This window comes from Oncorhynchus keta, chromosome 19, assembly GCF_023373465.1.
Source record: "Oncorhynchus keta strain PuntledgeMale-10-30-2019 chromosome 19, Oket_V2, whole genome shotgun sequence".
Classification (NCBI taxonomy): domain Eukaryota; kingdom Metazoa; phylum Chordata; class Actinopteri; order Salmoniformes; family Salmonidae; genus Oncorhynchus; species Oncorhynchus keta.
In genome coordinates, this window is record NC_068439.1 from 20,618,609 (window position 1) to 20,639,575 (window position 20,967).

Genomic DNA, 20,967 nt, shown 5'->3' on the forward strand with positions numbered 1-20,967 from the left:
GGAGAGGGTTTAACAGACAGAATAGGAGAGGAGAGGATATAACAGAGAGAGGATATAGTGGAGAGAGAGTAGAGTAGAGGATATAACAGAGAGAGGATATAGTGGAGAGAGTAGAGTAGAGGATATAACAGAGAGAGGATATAGTGGAGAGAGAGTAGAGTAGAGGATATAACAGAGAGAGGATATAGTGGACAGAGAGGATATAGTGGAGAGAGATGAGAGTAGAGGATATAACAGAGAGAGGATATAGTGGACAGAGAGGATATAGTGGAGAGAGAGGAGAGTAGAGGATATAACAGAGAGAGGATATAGTGGAGAGAGAGTAGAGTAGAGGATATAACAGAGAGAGGATATAGTGGACAGAGAGGATATAGTGGAGAGAGAGGAGAGTAGAAGATATAACAGAGAGAGGATATAGTGGACAGAGAGGATATAGTGGAGAGAGAGGACATGGCAGAACAGCCAATTCTGACCAGAAAGCAGGGAAGCAGTATTCCTGGGAGGCTGTTTTTCTCAACACAGATTGATGTGAGTGGACAGTATCCCTGGGCTGCTGGGACACTGTGCCACACTCTGTCTCTAGTCTCTCTCTCTGTGTGCCCACAGAGTCCCCCATGCCAGCCAGAGCCATGCCACTCAGGTGGATCTAACATCACAATCACAGCCTGGCCCTGCTCTGTTTTACAGGATTTTGTCTGTCCTACCTAGGACAGAATGAACAACGGTGGCAGGAACATCAGAACTAGACTAGCGGAAGAGTCATTTGTTGTAGGTTTTGTTTACCTAGTATGAGGAGGCCATCTCTATCTACCACTTGAATGGCACATTTTAGATGCCTAAATAGACATACACAAAAGTAATTAGACATACCCAAAAGTAATTAGACATACCCAAAAGTAATTAGACATACCCAAAAGTAAATAGACATACACAAAAGTAATTAGACATACCCAAAAGTAATTAGACATACCCAAAAGTAAATAGACATACACAAAAGTAATTAGACATACCCAAAAGTAATTAGACATACCCAAAAGTAATTAGACATACCCAAAAGTAATTAGACATACCCAAAAGTAAATAGACATACACAAAAGTAATTAGACATATCCAAAAGTAAATAGACATACACAAAAGTAATTAGACATACCCAAAAGTAATTAGACATACCCAAAAGTAATTAGACATACCCAAAAGTAAATAGACATACACAAAAGTAATTAGACATAACCAAAAGTAATTAGACATACCCAAAAGTAATTAGACATACCCATTAGACATACCCAAAAGTAATTAGACATACCCAAAAGTAATTAGACATACACAAAAGTAATTAGACATACCCAAAGGTAAATAGACATATACAAAAGTAATTAGACATACCCAAAAGTAATTAGACATACCCAAAAGTAATTAGACATACCCAAAAGTAATTAGACATACACAAAAGTAAATAGACATACACAAAAGTAATTAGACATACCCAAAAGTAAGTAGACATACCCAAAAGTAAATAGACATACACAAAAGTAATTAGACATACCCAAAAGTAATTAGACATACCCAAAAGTAATTAGACATACCCAAAAGTAAATAGACATACACAAAAGTAATTAGACATACACAAAAGTAATTAGACATACCCAAAAGTAATTAGACATACCCAAAAGTAATTAGACATACCCAAAAGTAATTAGACATACCCAAAAGTAAATAGACATACACAAAAGTAATTAGACATACCCAAAAGTAATTAGACATACCCAAAAGTAATTGGTTTCATGATGGCCACAAACAATAACTAGTAATGCTGCATTCTCCAAGAAAGATTAAAATCTCACATTTCCGGTAACAACTGTAATCAAATTGTTGTATTCATGTTTGAGGATGTATAGTAGTACAAATATGATAAAAATATAAAATATCATATACAATGTAGTTCCAATTAAAAAATATTTGCTAAATAGCGCTTGAAATAATTGATATGCTTTAGAAATATAGTAGAAATCAAATGATAAAATTACTCACTAAGATGTCACCTTCCTTACAACTGTAAAATACATATCTGTATGTTTAGTGTTAGAGAAAAGTTCTATCTTGATTAAAACTCTCTTAAGCCTGACAGAGCTCTAGCTTGGCTTCCAGAACTCATTAGGAACTCGCCTTTCATTTCATATTAATATTGTCCGTCTGTGCTGAAAACAGTGATTTTGTTTCACATCTACAAATAATGTTCACGTTTTTAAAAATTAAACTCGATAGAAAACCCTTTGTAAGACGATGGGGCTACTTCCTGTAGGAGACTCTCAGCTTTACAGTGTTAAGCGGCATTTGAGGCTGTGACGAACAGGTACCATTCCGACCACAAATTGACGGACAGTCAGACCAGCGAATGAGCGTTAAGCCGGGACTCCCAAGCCTCCAATGGCTGTGGATATGTGACCCGATACCGCAGAGGCTTGCGAGCTGAACTCTCGGCCAAAATCGCGGTGCTTGGCCAAAAAATTTGCGGCGCGAATTGGATTAACAGAGTGCAAGGGATAAATGGAGAATTTGACTGTGACCAGAATAATAGCATAGTGTTCAAATGAACCATTAACCCTAAAATATGACCACATGGCCACAACAGCATTGTGAACATGAGCTATAGTTTTCAACACTGAGGAAATATTTTCTCTAAATGACTGGTTGGTGTTTGTGTGACTGTGAAATCCAGTCGCCATTGACCTACCCTAACCAGGTGACAAAGAAGGAGAGTTCTCCCCTCAGGGTGTGTTGACATCAGTTATGAGACATGTTCCTTAGCTGTGTGTTGTCTGTCTGTAGGCTGTATTCTAGAATTGTGTGTCACCCATGTTTAATGCGCTCACACCACAGAGCTGTCCGCCCCTCACCGCCCCGCACCGGGCCCTCTGTCCAGGAAATGCCTGGGTGAGGAATGACCGACATTACTCCAGATGTTCTCCCTGGCTGTTAGGGGAGCAGACAGCAGAGAATAGGGGCTAAGGGCAAGTCTGGGACCTGTGCAGATGTGGTACTGCATTGATATCATGACTATAGAGGAGACACTCCTGAAAATTATTATTAGGTTCAGTTATTTCTGAAGCACTTTTATACATTTCTATAATGTATGGAAACAGTTGTTTTGTCCTAATGTAACGATTCTTGTTGGTGGAAGGAGAGGAGGACCAAAATGCTGTGTGGTAAGTGTTCGTCATATTTTAATAGACCAGAACACTGAATGACAAAAACAACAAGAGAACGAAATAAAACCGAAACAGTTCTGTCTGGTGCAGACGCAAAACAGAAAACAACTACACACAGAACCCATGTGGGCAAGAGCTACCTAAGCATGGTTCTCAATCAGAGACAACGATAGACAGCTGTCCCTGATTGAGAACCATACCTGGCCAAAAACAAAGAAATACAAAAACATAGAAATAGGAACATAGAATTCCCACCCTAGTCACACCCTGGCCTAACCAAAATAGAGAATTAAAGCCTCTCTATGGCCAGGGTGTGACAGTAGCCCCCCTCCAAAATCTGACTTTAAAGGGGAGTGTCCGGGTGGGCCTTCTTATGGCGGCGGCTCGGGTGTGGACCCTCACAGTGGGCCCCGGACTGAAGACCCTCGTAGAGGGCGCCGCTGGACTGAGGGGCGCCTCTGGACTGAGGGGCTGCATTTCTGGCAGCTCCGGAGTGAAGGGCGTCTCTGGCAGCTCCGGGCTGGAGGGAGACTGGCAGCTCCGGGCTGGAGGGAGACTCTGGCAGCTCCGGGCTGGAGGGAGACTCTGGATGGAGGAGACGGAGAGACAGCCTGGTACGTGGGGCTGCCACAGGACCCACCAGGCTGGGGAGACCTACAGGAGGCCTGGTGCGTGGAGGAGGCACCGGATGGACCGGCTGTGGGGAAGCACTGGTGCGCAGCCTTGGCACCACTCATCCAGGCTGAATTACCACTTTAGCCCGGACCATCCAGAGTGCAGGCACAGGTTGAACTGAGCTGTGGGTGAGCACTGGAGATCTGGTGCATACTACTCGCACATCTCCCTTAGGCTCAATGCCCACAATCGCCCGGCACGGGCGGAGCGCAGGCATAGGACGCACTGCACCCTCCCAGCGCCCCGGAGACACAGTACACAGAGCCGGCGCAGGATATCCTGGGCCGAAACGGCGTACCGGAGACCAGACACGCTGAGTCGGCACAACACGCCCTGGCTGGACGCCCACTCTCGCATGGCACTTGCGAGGGGCTGACCTATAGCGCTCTGGGCTATGAGCGTGTACCGGCGACACCGTGCGCTCCCCCGCATAACACGGCGCCTGACCAGTACAACGCTGCCTTCGGTAAGCATGAGAACTGGGCTCAGGTCTCCAACCTGACTCTGCCACACTCCCCGTGTGCCCCCCCCAAAAACTTTTGGGGCTGCCTCTCGTGCCTGTCGCGCTGCCGCGCTACCTCCTCATATCGCCGCAGCTCAGCTTTCGCTGCCTCCAGTTCTTTCTTGGGGCGGCGATATTCCCCAGCCTGTGCCCAGGGTCCCTTGCTCTCCAAAATCTCCTCCCAAGTCCAGGAGTCCAGAACCCTCTGCTCCAAGTTACCACGCTGCTTGGTCCTTTTTTGGTGGGTGTTTCTGTAACGATTCTCGTTGGTGGAAGGAGAAGAGGACCAAAATGTTGTGTGGTAAGTGTTTGTCATATTTTAATAGAACAGAACACTGAATGACAAAAACAACAAGAGAACGAAATGAAACCGAAACAGTTCTGTCTGGTGCAGACACAAAACAGAAAACAACTACACACAAAACCCATGTGGGCAAGAGCTACCTAAGTATGGTTCTCAATCAGAGCCAACGATAGACAGCTGTCCCTGATTGAGAACCATACCTGGCTAAAAACAAAGAAATACAAAAACATAGAAAAAGGAACATAGAATGCCCACCCAAGTCACACCCTGGCCTAACCAAAATAGAGAATAAAAGCTTCTCTATGGCCAGGGCGTGACACCTAAGTTGTTAATTACCTGGTAATTTCTTATCTGCAATCTGATTGGCCAGTGCTTTAATTGTGTTGGACAAGCTTTATTGACACTAGAAATGATGGACAGTTCTAGGGTGGTTGTTGATGGGTTATGACTAGAGGGGATCCAACTTTTCTCAAATCAACGTCAAAAGTTGAAATATTTTGCATTTAAGATAATCCTAACCTTTTTCTTAACATTAACCTAATTCTCCTAAACTGCTACGTTAATTATCCTAACCTGCTGCGTGAGTTTTTCTAACCTGCTACAAAAAGTCAAATCCAAAGTTAATTTGACATATTGTGGTTTGACCATTAAAGAAGCTAAATAGTTCTCCGTCTCCATCCAGTCTGTACTCCTATAGAAAGTACCTCAATTTACAGTAAGTCGTGGCTGATATCAGAGTTTATGATATGTTTGTGTTGTTTTCAGAGTTATTCAGAGGTCATGGTTACTGATGATAACACTGTACACATACTCTGTAGATACACCCTTATCTACAGTCCATGTTTTACATACAGTACATACTTGAACATGTGTGCAAACACATACTCAGTGACACGTGTGGAAAAATGGACACACACACACACTTATAAACATGAAAAAGAAAGTGGCAGTACGTGGAAACAGTGCATCCTCATTAAAGCAGATAATGCATAGCTGTAGTAGTTAACTGATCTTGGTGATCACCATCTGTTTGATCTATGTATCCCCCCGCGCACCAATTTGTTTTTCCTCCCTTAAACTTAGATGCTTAATGGTCTCCGTCCTAGCAGACAGCATAATGAGGTAGAAATGGGAGAGGCACAGGCATCTTAAAAGGAGGCAGAGGCTGTGTCAATGTCCCAAATTACGTCCTATTCCCTATTTAGTACACTACTTTTGACCAGGACCCATACTTAGGGAATAGGGTGCCATTTGGGATGCACCCAGAGGCTAGAAAATTGGATTTCTTGGCAGAAGCCAATGGTAGTGTAAGTAATAACCCTTCTTGACCAAGGCCATGTATCAATGCCAAGAAGAGAGGGAGAGAGAGAGAGTGAGGAAGAGAGAGAGCGAGAGAGAGAGAGAGAGGGAGAGGGAGAGCGGGAGAGAGGACAGCAGCACCTAGATCTTCTGCAAAGATTCTGTCAGACCTGGGCCCTGACAGTAAATCTCAGTAAGACACAAATAATGGTGTTTCAAAAAAGGTCCAGTTGCCAGGACCACAAATACAAAATTCCATCTAGACACCATTGCCTTATAGCACACAAAAAACTATACATAGCTCGGCCTAAACATCAGCGCCACAGGTAACTTCCACAAAGCTGTGAACGAGCAGAGAGACAAGACAAGAAGGGCTATCAAAAGGAACATAAAATTTGACATACCAATTAGGATCTGGCAAAAAAATACTTCAAACAGTTATTGAACCCATTGCCCTTTGGTTGTGAGGTCTGGGGTCCGCTCACCAACCAATAATTCACAAAATGGGACAAACACAAAATTGAGACTGCATGCAGAATTCTGAAACAATATCCTCTGTGTACAACGTAGAACGCCAAATAATGCATGTAGAGCAGAATTAGGCCGATACCCTCTAATTATCAAAATCCAGAAAAGAGACACTAAATTCTACAACCACCTAAAAGGAAGCGATTGCCAAACCTTCCGTAACAAAGCCATCACCTACAGAGAGATGAACCTGGAGAAGAGTCCCATAAGCAAGCTGGTCCTGGAGCTCATCTCACAAACACAAACAGACTACACAGAGCCCCAGGACAGAAACATAATTATACCTAACCAAATAATTAGAAAACAAAAAGATACTACTTGACACATTGGAAAGAATTAACAAAAAAACTGCACAAAGTAGAATGCTATTTGACCCTAAACAGAGAGTACACAGTGGCAGAATACCTGACCACTGTGACTGACAATGACAAACATAAGGAAGCTTTGACAATGTGAGGTGGAAACTGAGCTGCACTTCCTAACCTCCTGCCAAATGTATGAGAGAGACACATATTAAAGACACATATTTCCCTCAGATTACATATTAGAGACACATATTTCCCTCAGATTACACAGACCCACGAAGAATTTGAAAACAAACCCAATTTTGAGAGAGAGAGAGAGAGAGAGCTTAGGGTCCTTACAATGCAACCCTATGCGCAGAGGAAAACTCTGCCGTGTATGTAGATGGGTTGAAAATGTACATGGCTTTCATTTATAATTTTGTGTGACAACTTTTTCAGTGAGGAATTAGATAGCTTTGCGAAATCTTAGTTTGATTTGTACGCAGTAGCAGGAAAGTGAAGCAGTTATTTCTTTGTTTATATGAGGTCGCAGAGTGTCAGGATGTTGTGCAAGGAGAGATGCCTACAGTCAAGTGTGTGTGTTTGCATCGCCACAAAATGCTGGATGATATGTGGCTTATGTACAGACAGAGGGAATTGCAGACCAAAAGATGAAGGGGGGGGAGAGAGAGAGAGAGAGAGAGAGAGAGAGAGAGAGAGAGAGAGAGAGAGAGAGAGAGAGAGAGAGAGAGAGAGAGAGAGAGAGAGAGAGAGAGAGAGAGAGGCTCACAGCCCTGAGCTCATCCTATCCCGTCATCCACACTACTGGCCCTGTGGTTGGACTTACTGCATCAGGCTACTGATCCATCCTGATGCTACACTGCTCTATGTATAACCACAATTATCCCAATTTTGACAAATTATTCTCCTCCACCAACCCCAACACCCCCCACTGCCCCCACCCCCTCTGAGCACTAGTACAGGCTTCCTGTGGAGAGTGGAAGACCTCAGGGCAAGAAATAATTAACTTGATAATGGCCTTTCTTCCATTGCCCATTCCTCTGGTTCTGTCTGTTTTCTCCTTTTCTGAAAATTAAGCAGATAGGCTGGCTGATTGGAGGGACCCAGTTCCTTCCTAATAGCTTTTAGAAAGAGTGTATTTGGCAAGTAAACTGACATTTCAACTCAATAATGTGAAAAGGGCATCTCTTTTCAATCACTTCTTAAGAACCAGAAAAGGAGAAGCTATTTATTTCAAAGCTTGCTCAGTTCAGGAAGTAACATGATAATTATAAAAAGGTATCCATTTTTCACTCTATTCCCTTAGAGTCCAGGTCAAAGATAGCACTCTACATAGTGAATAGGGTGCCATTTGAGACAGCCGTGGTGACTCCTACAGTAGGTGTGTGATTGGCTGAATTCCCACGGATGATACTGTAGTTACTATATCCCTTATCCTTCCACCTGTCTGCCGTTTAGACTTGGACCGTATACCATTTATTTGTATAGTGTTTGTACCATATACCGTTAATATGTAGAGTTTATACCGTATATCATTTATATCGTATATCGTTTATACCGTATATCGTTTATACGTATAGCGTTTATACCGTATACCGTTTATACAATATACCGTTTATACAGTATACCGTTTATACAGTATACCGTTTATACAGTATACCGTTTATACAATATACCGTTTATACAGTATACCGTTTATACAGTATACCGTTTATACAATATACCGTTTATACAGTATACCGTTTATACAATATACCGTTTATACAATATACCGTTTATACAGTATACCGTTTATACAGTATACCGTTTATACAGTATACCGTTTATACAGTATACCGTTTATACAATATACCGTTTATACAGTATACCGTTTATACAATATACCGTTTATACAATATACCGTTTATACGTATACCGTTTATACAGTATACCGTTTATACAGTATACCGTTTATACAATATACCGTTTATACAGTATACCGTTTATACAATATACCGTTTATACAGTATACCGTTTATACAGTATACCGTTTATACAATATACCGTTTATACAGTATACCGTTTATACAATATACCGTTTATACAATATACCGTTTATACCGTATACCGTTTATACGTATAGCGTTTATACAGTATACCGTTTATACAGTATACCGTTTATACAGTATACCGTTTATACAGTATACCGTTTATACAGTATACCGTTTATACAATATACCGTTTATACAGTATACCGTTTATACAGTATACCGTTTATACAGTATACCGTTTATACAGTATACCGTTTATACAGTATACCGTTTATACAGTATACCGTTTATACAGTATACCGTTTATACAATATACCGTTTATACAGTATACCGTTTATACAGTATACCGTTTATACAGTATACCGTTTATACAATATACCGTTTATACAGTATACCGTTTATACAATATACCGTTTATACGTATATCGTTTATACAATTTCCTGTTTATACAATATACCGTTTATACAATATACCGTTTATACAATATACCGTTTATACAGTATACCGTTTATACAGTATACCGTTTATACAGTATACCGTTTATACAGTATACCGTTTATACAATATACCGTTTATACAGTATACCGTTTATACAATATACCGTTTATACAGTATACCGTTTATACAGTATACCGTTTATACAATATACCGTTTATACAATATACCGTTTATACGTATATCGTTTATACCGTATACCGTTTATACGTATACCGTTTATACAGTATACCGTTTATACAATATACCGTTTATACAGTATACCGTTTATACAGTATACCGTTTATACAGTATACCGTTTATACAGTATACCGTTTATACAGTATACCGTTTATACAGTATACCGTTTATACAGTATACCGTTTATACGTATACCGTTTATACCGTATACCGTTTATACTGTATACCGTTTATACGTATACCGTTTATACTGTATACCGTTTATACGTATACCGTTTATACCGTATACCGTTTATACTGTATACCGTTTATACGTATACCGTTTATACCGTATACCGTATACCGTTTATACGTATACCGTTTATACCATATACCGTTTATACCGTATACCGTTTATACCGTATACCGTTTATAACGTATACCGTTTATACCGTATACCGTTTATACAATATACCGTTTATACAGTATACCGTTTATACAGTATACCGTTTATACAGTATACCGTTTATACAATATACCGTTTATACAATATACCGTTTATACAGTATACCGTTTATACAGTATACCGTTTATACAATTTACCGTTTATACAATATACCGTTTATACAGTATACCGTTTATACAGTATACCGTTTATACAATATACCGTTTATACAGTATACCGTTTATACAATATACCGTTTATACAGTATACCGTTTATACAGTATACCGTTTATACAGTATACCGTTTATACAGTATACCATTTATACAGTATACCGTTTATACAATATACCGTTTATACAGTATACCGTTTATACAATATAACGTTTATACAATTTACCGTTTATACAATATACCGTTTATACAGTATACCGTTTATACAGTATACCGTTTATACAGTATACCGTTTATACAGTATACCGTTTATACAATTTACCGTTTATACAATATACCGTTTATACAATATACCGTTTATACGTATACCGTTTATACAATATACCGTTTATACAGTATACCGTTTATACAGTATACCGTTTATACAGTATACCGTTTATACAATATACCGTTTATACAATATACCGTTTATACGTATAGCGTTTATACAATATACCATTTATACGTATAGCGTTTATACAATATACCGTTTATACAGTATACCATTGATACAGTATACCGTTTATACAGTATACCGTTTATAGAATATACCGTTTATACAATATACCGTTTATACAGTATACCGTTTATACAGTATACCGTTTATACAATATACCGTTTATACAGTATACCGTTTATACCGTATACCGTTTATACCGTATAAGTTTATACGTATACCGTTTATACGTATACAGTTTTTACCGTATACCGTTTATACGTATACAGTTTTTACCGTATACCGTTTATACGTATACCGTTTAAACCATATACCGTTTATACCGTATACCATTTATACCGTATACCGTTTATACCGTATACCGTTTATACTGTATACAGTTTTTACCGTATACCGTTTATACTGTATACAGTTTTTACCGTATACCGTTTATACGTATACAGTTTTTACCGTATACCGTTTATACCGTATACCGTTTATACGTATACAGTTTTTACCGTTTATACGTATACAGTTTTTACCGTTTATACGTATACAGTTTTTACCGTTTATACGTATACAGTTTTTACCGTATACCGTTTATACGTATACAGTTTTTACCGTTTATACGTATACAGTTTTTACCGTATACCGTTTATACGTATACAGTTTTTACCGTTTATACGTATACAGTTTTTACCGTATACCGTTTATACCGTATACCGTTTATACGTATACAGTTTTTACCGTATACCGTTTATACGTATACAGTTTTTACCGTTTATACGTATACAGTTTTTACCATTAATACGTATACAGTTTATACCGTATACCATTTATACTGTATACCGTTTACACCATATACAGTTTTTACCGTATACCGTTTATACCGTATACCGTTTATACTGTATACCATTTATACCGTATACCGTTTATACGTATACAGTTTTTACCGTATACCATTTATACGTATACAGTTTTTACCGTTTATACGTATACAGTTTTTACCGTATACAGTTTATACCATATACCATTTATACGTATACAGTTTATACCATATACCGTTTATACGTATACAGTTTATACCATATACCGTTTATACCGTATACCGTTTATACGTATACCGTTTATACGTATACCGTTTATACCATATACCGTTTATACGTATACCGTTTATACCGTATACCGTTTATACGTATACCGTTTATACCATATACCGTTTATACCGTATACCGTTTATACCGTATACCGTTTATACCGTATACCGTTTATACGTATACCGTTTATACTGTATACCGTTTATACCGTATACCGTTTATACCGTATACCGTTTATACGTATACCGTTTATACTGTATACCGTTTATACGTATACAGTTTTTACCGTATACCGTTTATACCGTATACCGTTTATACGTATACAGTTTTTACCGTTTATACGTATACAGTTTTTACCGTATACCGTTTATACGTATACAGTTTTTACCGTATACCGTTTATACGTATACAGTTTTTACCGTTTATACGTATACAGTTTTTACCATTAATACGTATACAATTTTTACCATATACCGTTTATACGTATACAGTTTTTACCGTATACCGTTCATACGTATACCGTTTAAACCGTATACCGTTTATACCGTATACCATTTATACCGTATACAGTTTTTACCGTATACCGTTTATACGTATACAGTTTTTACCGTATACCGTTTATACGTATACAGTTTTTACCGTATACCGCTTATACGTATACAGTTTATACCGTATACCGTTTATACGTATACAGTTTATACCGTATACCGTTTATACGTATACAGTTTATACCATATACCGTTTATACTGTATACCGTTTACACCATATACAGTTTTTACCGTATACAGTTTACCGTATACCGTTTATACCGTATACCGTATACCGTTTATACTGTATACCATTTATACGTATACAGTTTTTACCGTATACCGTTTATACGTATACAGTTTTTACCGTATACCGTTTATACGTATACAGTTTTTACCGTATACCGTTTATACGTATACAGTTTTTACCGTATACCGTTTATACGTATACAGTTTTTACCGTTTATACGTATACAGTTTTTACCGTATACAGTTTCTACCATATACCGTTTATACGTATACAGTTTATACCGTATACCGTTTATACTGTATACCGTTTATACGTATACCGTTTATACAGTATACCGTTTATACCATATACCGTTTATACGTATACCGTTTATACAGTATACCGTTTATACCATATACAGTTTATACCGTATACAGTTTATACCGTATACCGTTTATACGTATACCGTTTATACGTATACCGTTTATACCGTATACCGTTTATACCATATACCGTTTATACGTATACCGTTTATACCGTATACCGTTTATACGTATACCGTTTATACCGTATACCGTTTATACCGTATACCGTTTATACGTATACCGTTTATACGTATACCGTTTATACCGTATACCGTTTATACGTATACCGTTTATACCGTATACCGTTTATACCGTATACCGTTTATACCATATACCGTTTATACCATATACCGTTTATACGTATACCGTTTATACCGTATACCGTTTATACTGTATACCGTTTATACTGTATACCGTTTATACGTATACCGTTTATACGTATACCGTTTATACCGTATACCGTTTATACGTATACCGTTTATACCGTATACCGTTTATACCATATACCGTTTATACGTATACCGTTTATACGTATACCGTTTATACCATATACCGTTTATACGTATACCGTTTATACCGTATACCGTTTATACGTATACAGTTTTTACCGTATACCGTTTATACGTATACAGTTTTTACCATTTATACGTATACAGTTTTTACCGTATACAGTTTATACCGTATACCGTTTATACGTATACAGTTTTTACCGTATACCGTTTATACCGTATACCGTTTATACGTATACCGTTTATACTGTATACCGTTTATACGTATACCGTTTATACCGTATACCGTTTATACGTATACCGTTTATACTGTATACCGTTTATACCGTATACCGTTTATACCGTATACCGTTTATACCATATACCGTTTATACGTATACCGTTTATACCGTATACCGTTTATACGTATACCGTTTATACCGTATACCGTTTATACGTATACCGTTTATACCATATACCGTTTATACCGTATACCGTTTATACGTATACCGTTTATACGTATACCGTTTATACTGTATACCGTTTATACCATATACCGTTTATACGTATACCGTTTATACCGTATACCGTTTATACCGTATACCGTTTATACGTATACCGTTTATACCTATACCGTTTATACCGTATACCGTTTATACGTATACCGTTTATATGTATACCGTTTATACAGTATACCGTTTATACAGTATACCGTTTATACCGTATACAGTTTATACCGTATTCCGTTTATACGTATACCGTTTATACCGTATACCGTTTATACGTATACCGTTTATACCGTATACCGTTTATACGTATACCGTTTATACGTATACCGTGTATACCGAATACCGTTTATACGTATACCGTTTATACCGTATACCGTTTATACTGAATACCGTTTATACTGAATACCGTTTATACTGTATACCGTTTATACAGTATACCGTTTATACCATATACCGTTTATACGTATACCGTTTATACCATATACCGTTTATACTGTATACCGTTTATACGTATACCGTTTATACGTATACCGTTTATACCGTATACCGTTTATACGTATACCGTTTATACCGTATACCGTTTATACGTATACCGTTTATACCGTATACCGTTTATACGTATACCGTTTATACCGTATACCGTTTATACGTATACCGTTTATACGTATACCGTTTATACTGTATACCGTTTATACCGTATACCGTTTATACCGTATACCGTTTATACCGTATACCGTTTATACGTATACCGTTTATACCGTATACCGTTTATACGTATACCGTTTATACGTATACCGTTTATACCATATACCGTTTATACCGTATACCGTTTATACCGTATACCGTTTATACGTATACCGTTTATACCATATACCGTTTATACCGTATACCGTTTATACGTATACCGTTTATAACGTATACCGTTTATACCGTATACCGTTTATACGTATACCGTTTATACCGTATACCGTTTATACGTATACCGTTTATACCGTATACCCTTTATACCGTATACCGTTTATACGTATACCGTATACCGTTTATACCCTATACCGTTTATACCGTATACCGTTTATACCGTATACCGTTTATATGTATACCGTGTATACCGTTTATACCGTATACCGTTTATACGTATACCGTTTATACCGTATACCGTTTATACCGTATACCGTTTATACGTATACCGTTTATACCGTATACCGTTTATACGTATACCGTTTATACTGTATACCGTTTATACGTATACCGTTTATACTGTATACCGTTTATACCGTATACCGTTTATACCGTATACCGTATACCGTTTATACCGTATACCGTTTATAACGTATACCGTTTATACCGTATACCGTTTATACCGTATACCGTTTATAACGTATACCGTTTATACGTATACCGTTTATAACGTATACCATTTATACCGTATACCGTTTATACGTATACCGTTTATACCATATACCCTTTACACCATATACCGGGGTTTTCCGAAATACCAAAAGGTATGATTTTCAGCAGGTGCTGTGGGGGTGTGCATTTGGTTTGCTAACTTACTAGCTAAGTGCCTAAATGTCAAGACCAAGCTTCTTGGTTACAGCAGAGACATTCAATCCCCTCCTGGATCAAGATCCCTGTTTTTGAACATGTTTTTATAGTGCCCCTTGTGTGTGTGCCGTAACACCGTATACCCCGGGATGGTACAGAAACGGTATGACTGTATGGAAACCGGAACACCACACAACCTGCTGTTGTAAAAAGCAGAATGACCTGTAATAGGCTTACTGTATCCCCCTTTCCCCTGCTCAGCACAGATTGGCTAATAAAGGCTCAACGTGTTGACTGTGATTCTGGGTTTTAGTGGCCAATTTTGGCTTATCCAGTATCGTGAGAGAACCAAAGTGGTTTGAAACCTGCCACACTTGCTGTTGTTATCCCGTGGTATTCTGAGACTGGGTGTGCGACACCAACCATGATGCCAATAGTTGAAGGCTGCTTCCCAAATGGCACCCTATTCCCTACATAGTGCACTTATTTTGACCAGAGCCCTCAAAAGTTGTGCACTATGTAGGGAATAGGATGCCATTTGGGACGAAGTCTAATAAACCTCTCCAGCTGTGAACCTAGGGAGAGAGATAGGCTAGGGCCAACCAACTGTCTTCTTTAGGAGCTCTGAGCTTCTGTCTGTCAGAGTAGATTTTAGAGGCAATCAGAGTCTTCTGGTTCCACTCTAGACTGGGGGAGGGTTTTAATGGCTTTTTGGTGTGTGTAAGGAAGTGAAGTGATGTGGGAGGATCAGATTGAAAGAATCCACCAGGTCCTCCCTCTCTCCTCTCCACACTCAGTCAATCAATGTTGGACTTTCACTGAATACTCCGGGGTTTGTTGTATAAATGTTACCACAAAGAGTCAGAATGCTCAGTGCATACACCCCCCCCATCTCCTCTCCACTCTTCCCTCCATTCCCTTCTCTTCCTCCCTCTCCATAGCCTTTCATGAGATCTCAATGGAAATCTGGTAGACACGTGTCGTATCGGTCCCAGCTCTCTCAGTTTCCGGTGCTGCATGTCTTTAAGGTCATTTGAAAAAAAGGAGGTCATACTCTCCGCCTGAGTGGACCAGTCCATTGCCCAATAGGGCTAGGTGATGGGGAACAAACAAACACAGGCACACACACACACACACACACACACACACACACACACACACACACACACACACACACACACACACACACACACACACACACACACACACACACACACACACACACACACACACACACACACACACACACACACACCATCCTCAGTGAGCAGTACTGTAACGTTACTGGTGGTGCCCATAGAGCTGCATGTGAATATAGTGATGACTGACTCGATGAGTCTGTTGCCTGTTTGTCAATAGATTACGTTTGGGACCGTTTGACCTTAATTGAGGCCCCCATGGGAAACCCTGTACAGTTATTGAACTAAATACAGCCGAACCACAGGACGGCACTTGGAAAGAGAGAAGGATGCTGTTGTCGATTAAGCAAAACCTGCTTCTGTAGTGGAGTTTTAATTGTTTTATTTTATTTTATGAACGATACTGGACAGCACGTTTAAATAGACATTTTTTCCTGTGATACAATCACTTGTTGCCACACAAAGTATCCCCCATCTCCCTGTATGGTGCGTTTCAATGGCTGTGTCTATGTCCCAAATAGCACCTGATTACATTAAAACGCAATACTTCTGACCTGGGCCCATAGAGCTCTGGTCAAATGTAGTGCACTATATAGGGAAAATGGTGCCATTTGGGACATATCCCATTTCTAGTTGAGAGGATTAGTTTGGTCAGACTGTGTGTCAGGGAAATATATAATCTGTTTTATACAGAGCCTTGCAAAAGTATTCAGACCCCTTGGATTTTTTTTAAACATTTTATTGTGTTACAAAGTGCGATTTAAATTGATTTAATTGTATTTTTTTTGTCAACAATCTTAGAAAATACTCTAATGGCAAAGTGGGAAAAAAATATTGTACCAGTCAAAAGTTTGGACACACCTACTCATTCAAGGGTTTTTCTTTAATTTTACTATTTTCTACATTATAGAATAATAGTGAAGACATCGAAACTATGAAATAACACATCACGTAGTAACCAAAAAAGTGTTAAACAAAACCAAATATATTTATATTTGAGATTCTTCAGAGTAGCCACCCTTAGCCTTTGACAGCTTTGCACACGCTTGGCATTCTCTTAACCAGCTTCATGAGGTTGTCACCTGGAATGCATTACAATTAACAGATAATTTGTGAAATTTCTTTCCTTCTTAATGCGTTTGACCCAATCAGTTGTGTTGTGACAATGTAGGGGTGGTATACAGAAGATAGACAGACCTATTTGGTAACAGCTCAAATAAGCAAAGAGAAATGACAGTCCATTATTACTATATGACATGAAGGTCAGTAAATCGGGAACATTTCAAGAAATAAACATTCATTGTATAGTCGTTGCGTAAGTATTCAGCTCCCTGAGTCAATACATGTCAGAAAATCCTTTCGCATCGATTATTGCTGTGAGGCTTCTTGGGTAAGTCTACGGTAAGTGTTGGGTAAGTTTTGCACACCTGGATTGTGCAATATTTACCCATGATTCTTTTTTAATTCTTCAAGCTTTGTCCTTGTTGATCATTGTTTGCCAGCAGTTTTCAAGTATTGCCAGAGATTTTCAAGCAGAGTTAAGTCAAAACTGTAACTTGGCCATTCATGAATGGAATAAGAATATGTAAATATAAATATATGTATGAACAATGACAGAGTGTCATAGGCTAAGGTGAAATAGATAGTATAGAGTACAGTATAAACATAGACTACCATTCAAAAGTTTGGGATCACTTAGAAATGTCCTTGTTTTTGAAAGAAAAGCTATTTTTTTGACCATTTAATATAACATAAAATTGATCAGAAATACAGTGTAGACATTGTTAATGTTGTAAATGACTATTGTAGTTGGAAAACGTTATTTTTTTATGGAATATCTACATAAGCGTACAGAGGCCCATTATCAGCAGCCATCACTCCTGTGTTCCAATGGCACGTTGTGTTAGCTAAACCCAGTCTCAACGTCAACAGTGAACACTGGCCTTCTAGGCAGCGTTCCTCTGTCCAGTGTCTGTGTTCTTTTGCCCGTCTTAATCTTTTCTTTTTATTGGCACGTCTGAGATATGGCTTTTTCTTTGCAACTCTGCCTAGAAGGCCAGCATCCCTGAGTCGCCACTTCACTATTGACGTTGAGACTGGTGTTTTGCAGGTACTATTTAATTAAGCTGACAGTTGAGGACTTGTGAGGTGTCTGTTTCTCAAACTAGACATTCTAACGTACTTGTCCTCTTGCTCAGTTGTGCACAGGGGTCTCCCACTCTTCTTTCTATTCTGGTTAGAGCCAGTTTACGCTGTTCTGTGAAGGGAATAGTACACAGCGTTGTACGAGATCTTCAGTTTCTTGGCAATTTCTCGCATGTAATAGCCTTCATTTCTCAGAACAAGAATAGATTTATGAGTTTCAGAGGAAAGTTATTTGTTTCTGGACATTTTGAGCCTGTAATCGAACCCACAAATGCTGACGCTCCAGATGCTCAACTAGTCTAAAGAAGGCCAGTTTTATTCCTTCTTTAAATTTACATTTACATTTACATTTAAGTCATTTAGCAGACGCTCTTATCCAGAGCGACTTACAAATTGGTGCATACACCTTATGACATCCAGTGGAACAGCCACTTGCATCTAAATCTTTTTTTTTTGGGGGAGAAGGATTACAGTTTACAGCTGTGCTAACATAATTTCAAAAGGGTTTTCTAATGGTCAATTAGCCTTTGAAAATTATGAACTTGGATTAGCTGCCGTTTCCAGCTTTTCATTAAAAACAAGGGACATTTCTAAGTGACCCCAAACTTTTGAATGGTAGTGTATGAGATGAGTAATGCAAGATATGTAAACATGATTAAAGTGGAGTTATTAAAGTTACTACACTTGATTTCAAGTCAATAAGTAGGCGGCAGCCTCTCTGTGCTAGTGATGGCTGTTTAACAGTCTGATAGCCTTGATATAGTTAAGCTGTTTTTCAGTCTCTTGGTCCCAGCTTTGATACACCTGTACTGACCTCACCTTCTGGATGATAGCGGGGTGAACAGGAAGTGGCTCAGGTGGTTGTTGTCCTTGATGATCTTTTTGGCCTTCCTGTGACATCGGGTGCTGTAGGTGATCTGGAGGGCAGGTAGTTTTCCCCCAGACCGCACCACCCTCTGGAGAGCACTGCGGTTGTTGTTTCAACTGTTCTGCCTTACTAGTATTCAACCATGCTGGTCATTTATGAACATTTGAACATCTTGGCCACGTTCTGTTATAATCTCCACCCGGCACAGCCAGAAGAGGACTGGCCACCCCACATATGCTCTCTCTAATTCTCTCTTTCTTTCTCTCTCTCGGAGGACCTGAGCCCTAGGACCGTGCCCCAGGACTACCTGACATGATGGCTCCTTGCTGTCCCCAGTCCACCTGACTGTGCTGCTGCTCCAGTTTCAACTGTTCTGCCTTATTATTATTCGACCATGCTGGTCATTTATGAACATTTGAACATCTTGGTCATGCTCTGTTATAATCTCTACCCGGCACAGCCAGAAGAGGACTGGCCACCCCACATAGCCCGGTTCCTCTCTAGGTTTCTTCCTAGGTTTTGGCCTTTCTAGGGAGTTTTTCCTAGCCACCGTGCTTTTACACCTGCATTGTTTGCTGTTTGGGGTTTTAGGCTGGGTTTCTGTACAGCACTTTGAGATATCAGCTGATGTACGAAGGGCTATATAAATAAATTTGATTTGATTTGATTTGATTTGTGGGCGGTGCAGTTGCCGTACCAGGCTGTGATACAGCCCGACAGGATGCTCTCAATTGTGCATCTGTAAAAGTTTGAGGTTTTTAGGTGACATGCCAAATTTCTTCAGCGCCTCCGAAGTCTGACCAGAAGACCGCTCTGTCTTCCTCTTCTCCGGCGGCGTTGTTTTTGGTCGGCCTCTGGGATCAGTTCAAATGCCCTGGGTGGTGCGGACAAAGGTTCCGCTTGGGGATAGTTGCATTCCTGGTCATGGTGCTGGTCGTAATGCTGGTAAGTTGTCGGCGCTCTGATATCAATTAGTTGTTCCCAGCTGTACGTAATAACACTAAAGATTTTCTGGGCTAACAACAAGAAATAGTACATAAAAAAACAAAATAATGCAAAGTTGAATAAGGACTAGAAGCGAGGCAGCCCTCTCTGTCGGCACCGTCTTAGCTGATACACCACCATGCTTGAAAAGAAGGAGGCAGTTACTCAGTGAGGTGTTGTGTTGGATTTGATCCAGACATAAGGATTTGCATATGGCCAACAGGTGTATTCCTTTGCCATGTTTGTTTTTGCATTATTACTTTCGTGCCTTTTTGTATGCACAATATTCTGTATATTTGTATTCGTTTCACTTTGTCTCTCTCTCACTCTCTCTCTCTCCCTCTCTCCCTGTCTTTCATTTCATTCCACTTCCATATTTGTCTGAGCCATTAGCCGTCTCCAAATGGAGGCCTGGAATTTGGCATGTTATATGTTGTGGCCCTGTGAGGGCCATGCATGACATTAGCTAACGG

The 20,967-nt window shown here is 39.3% G+C and overlaps 1 protein-coding gene across 1 annotated transcript in view; it reads left to right on the top strand.

Annotated features, from left to right (window-relative positions):
• The window catches only part of LOC118373117 (gamma-aminobutyric acid type B receptor subunit 2-like), a 412,635-nt gene that overhangs the window by 84,210 nt on the left and 307,458 nt on the right, over window positions 1-20,967 (top strand). The gene's annotated exons all lie outside the window — the stretch shown is intronic.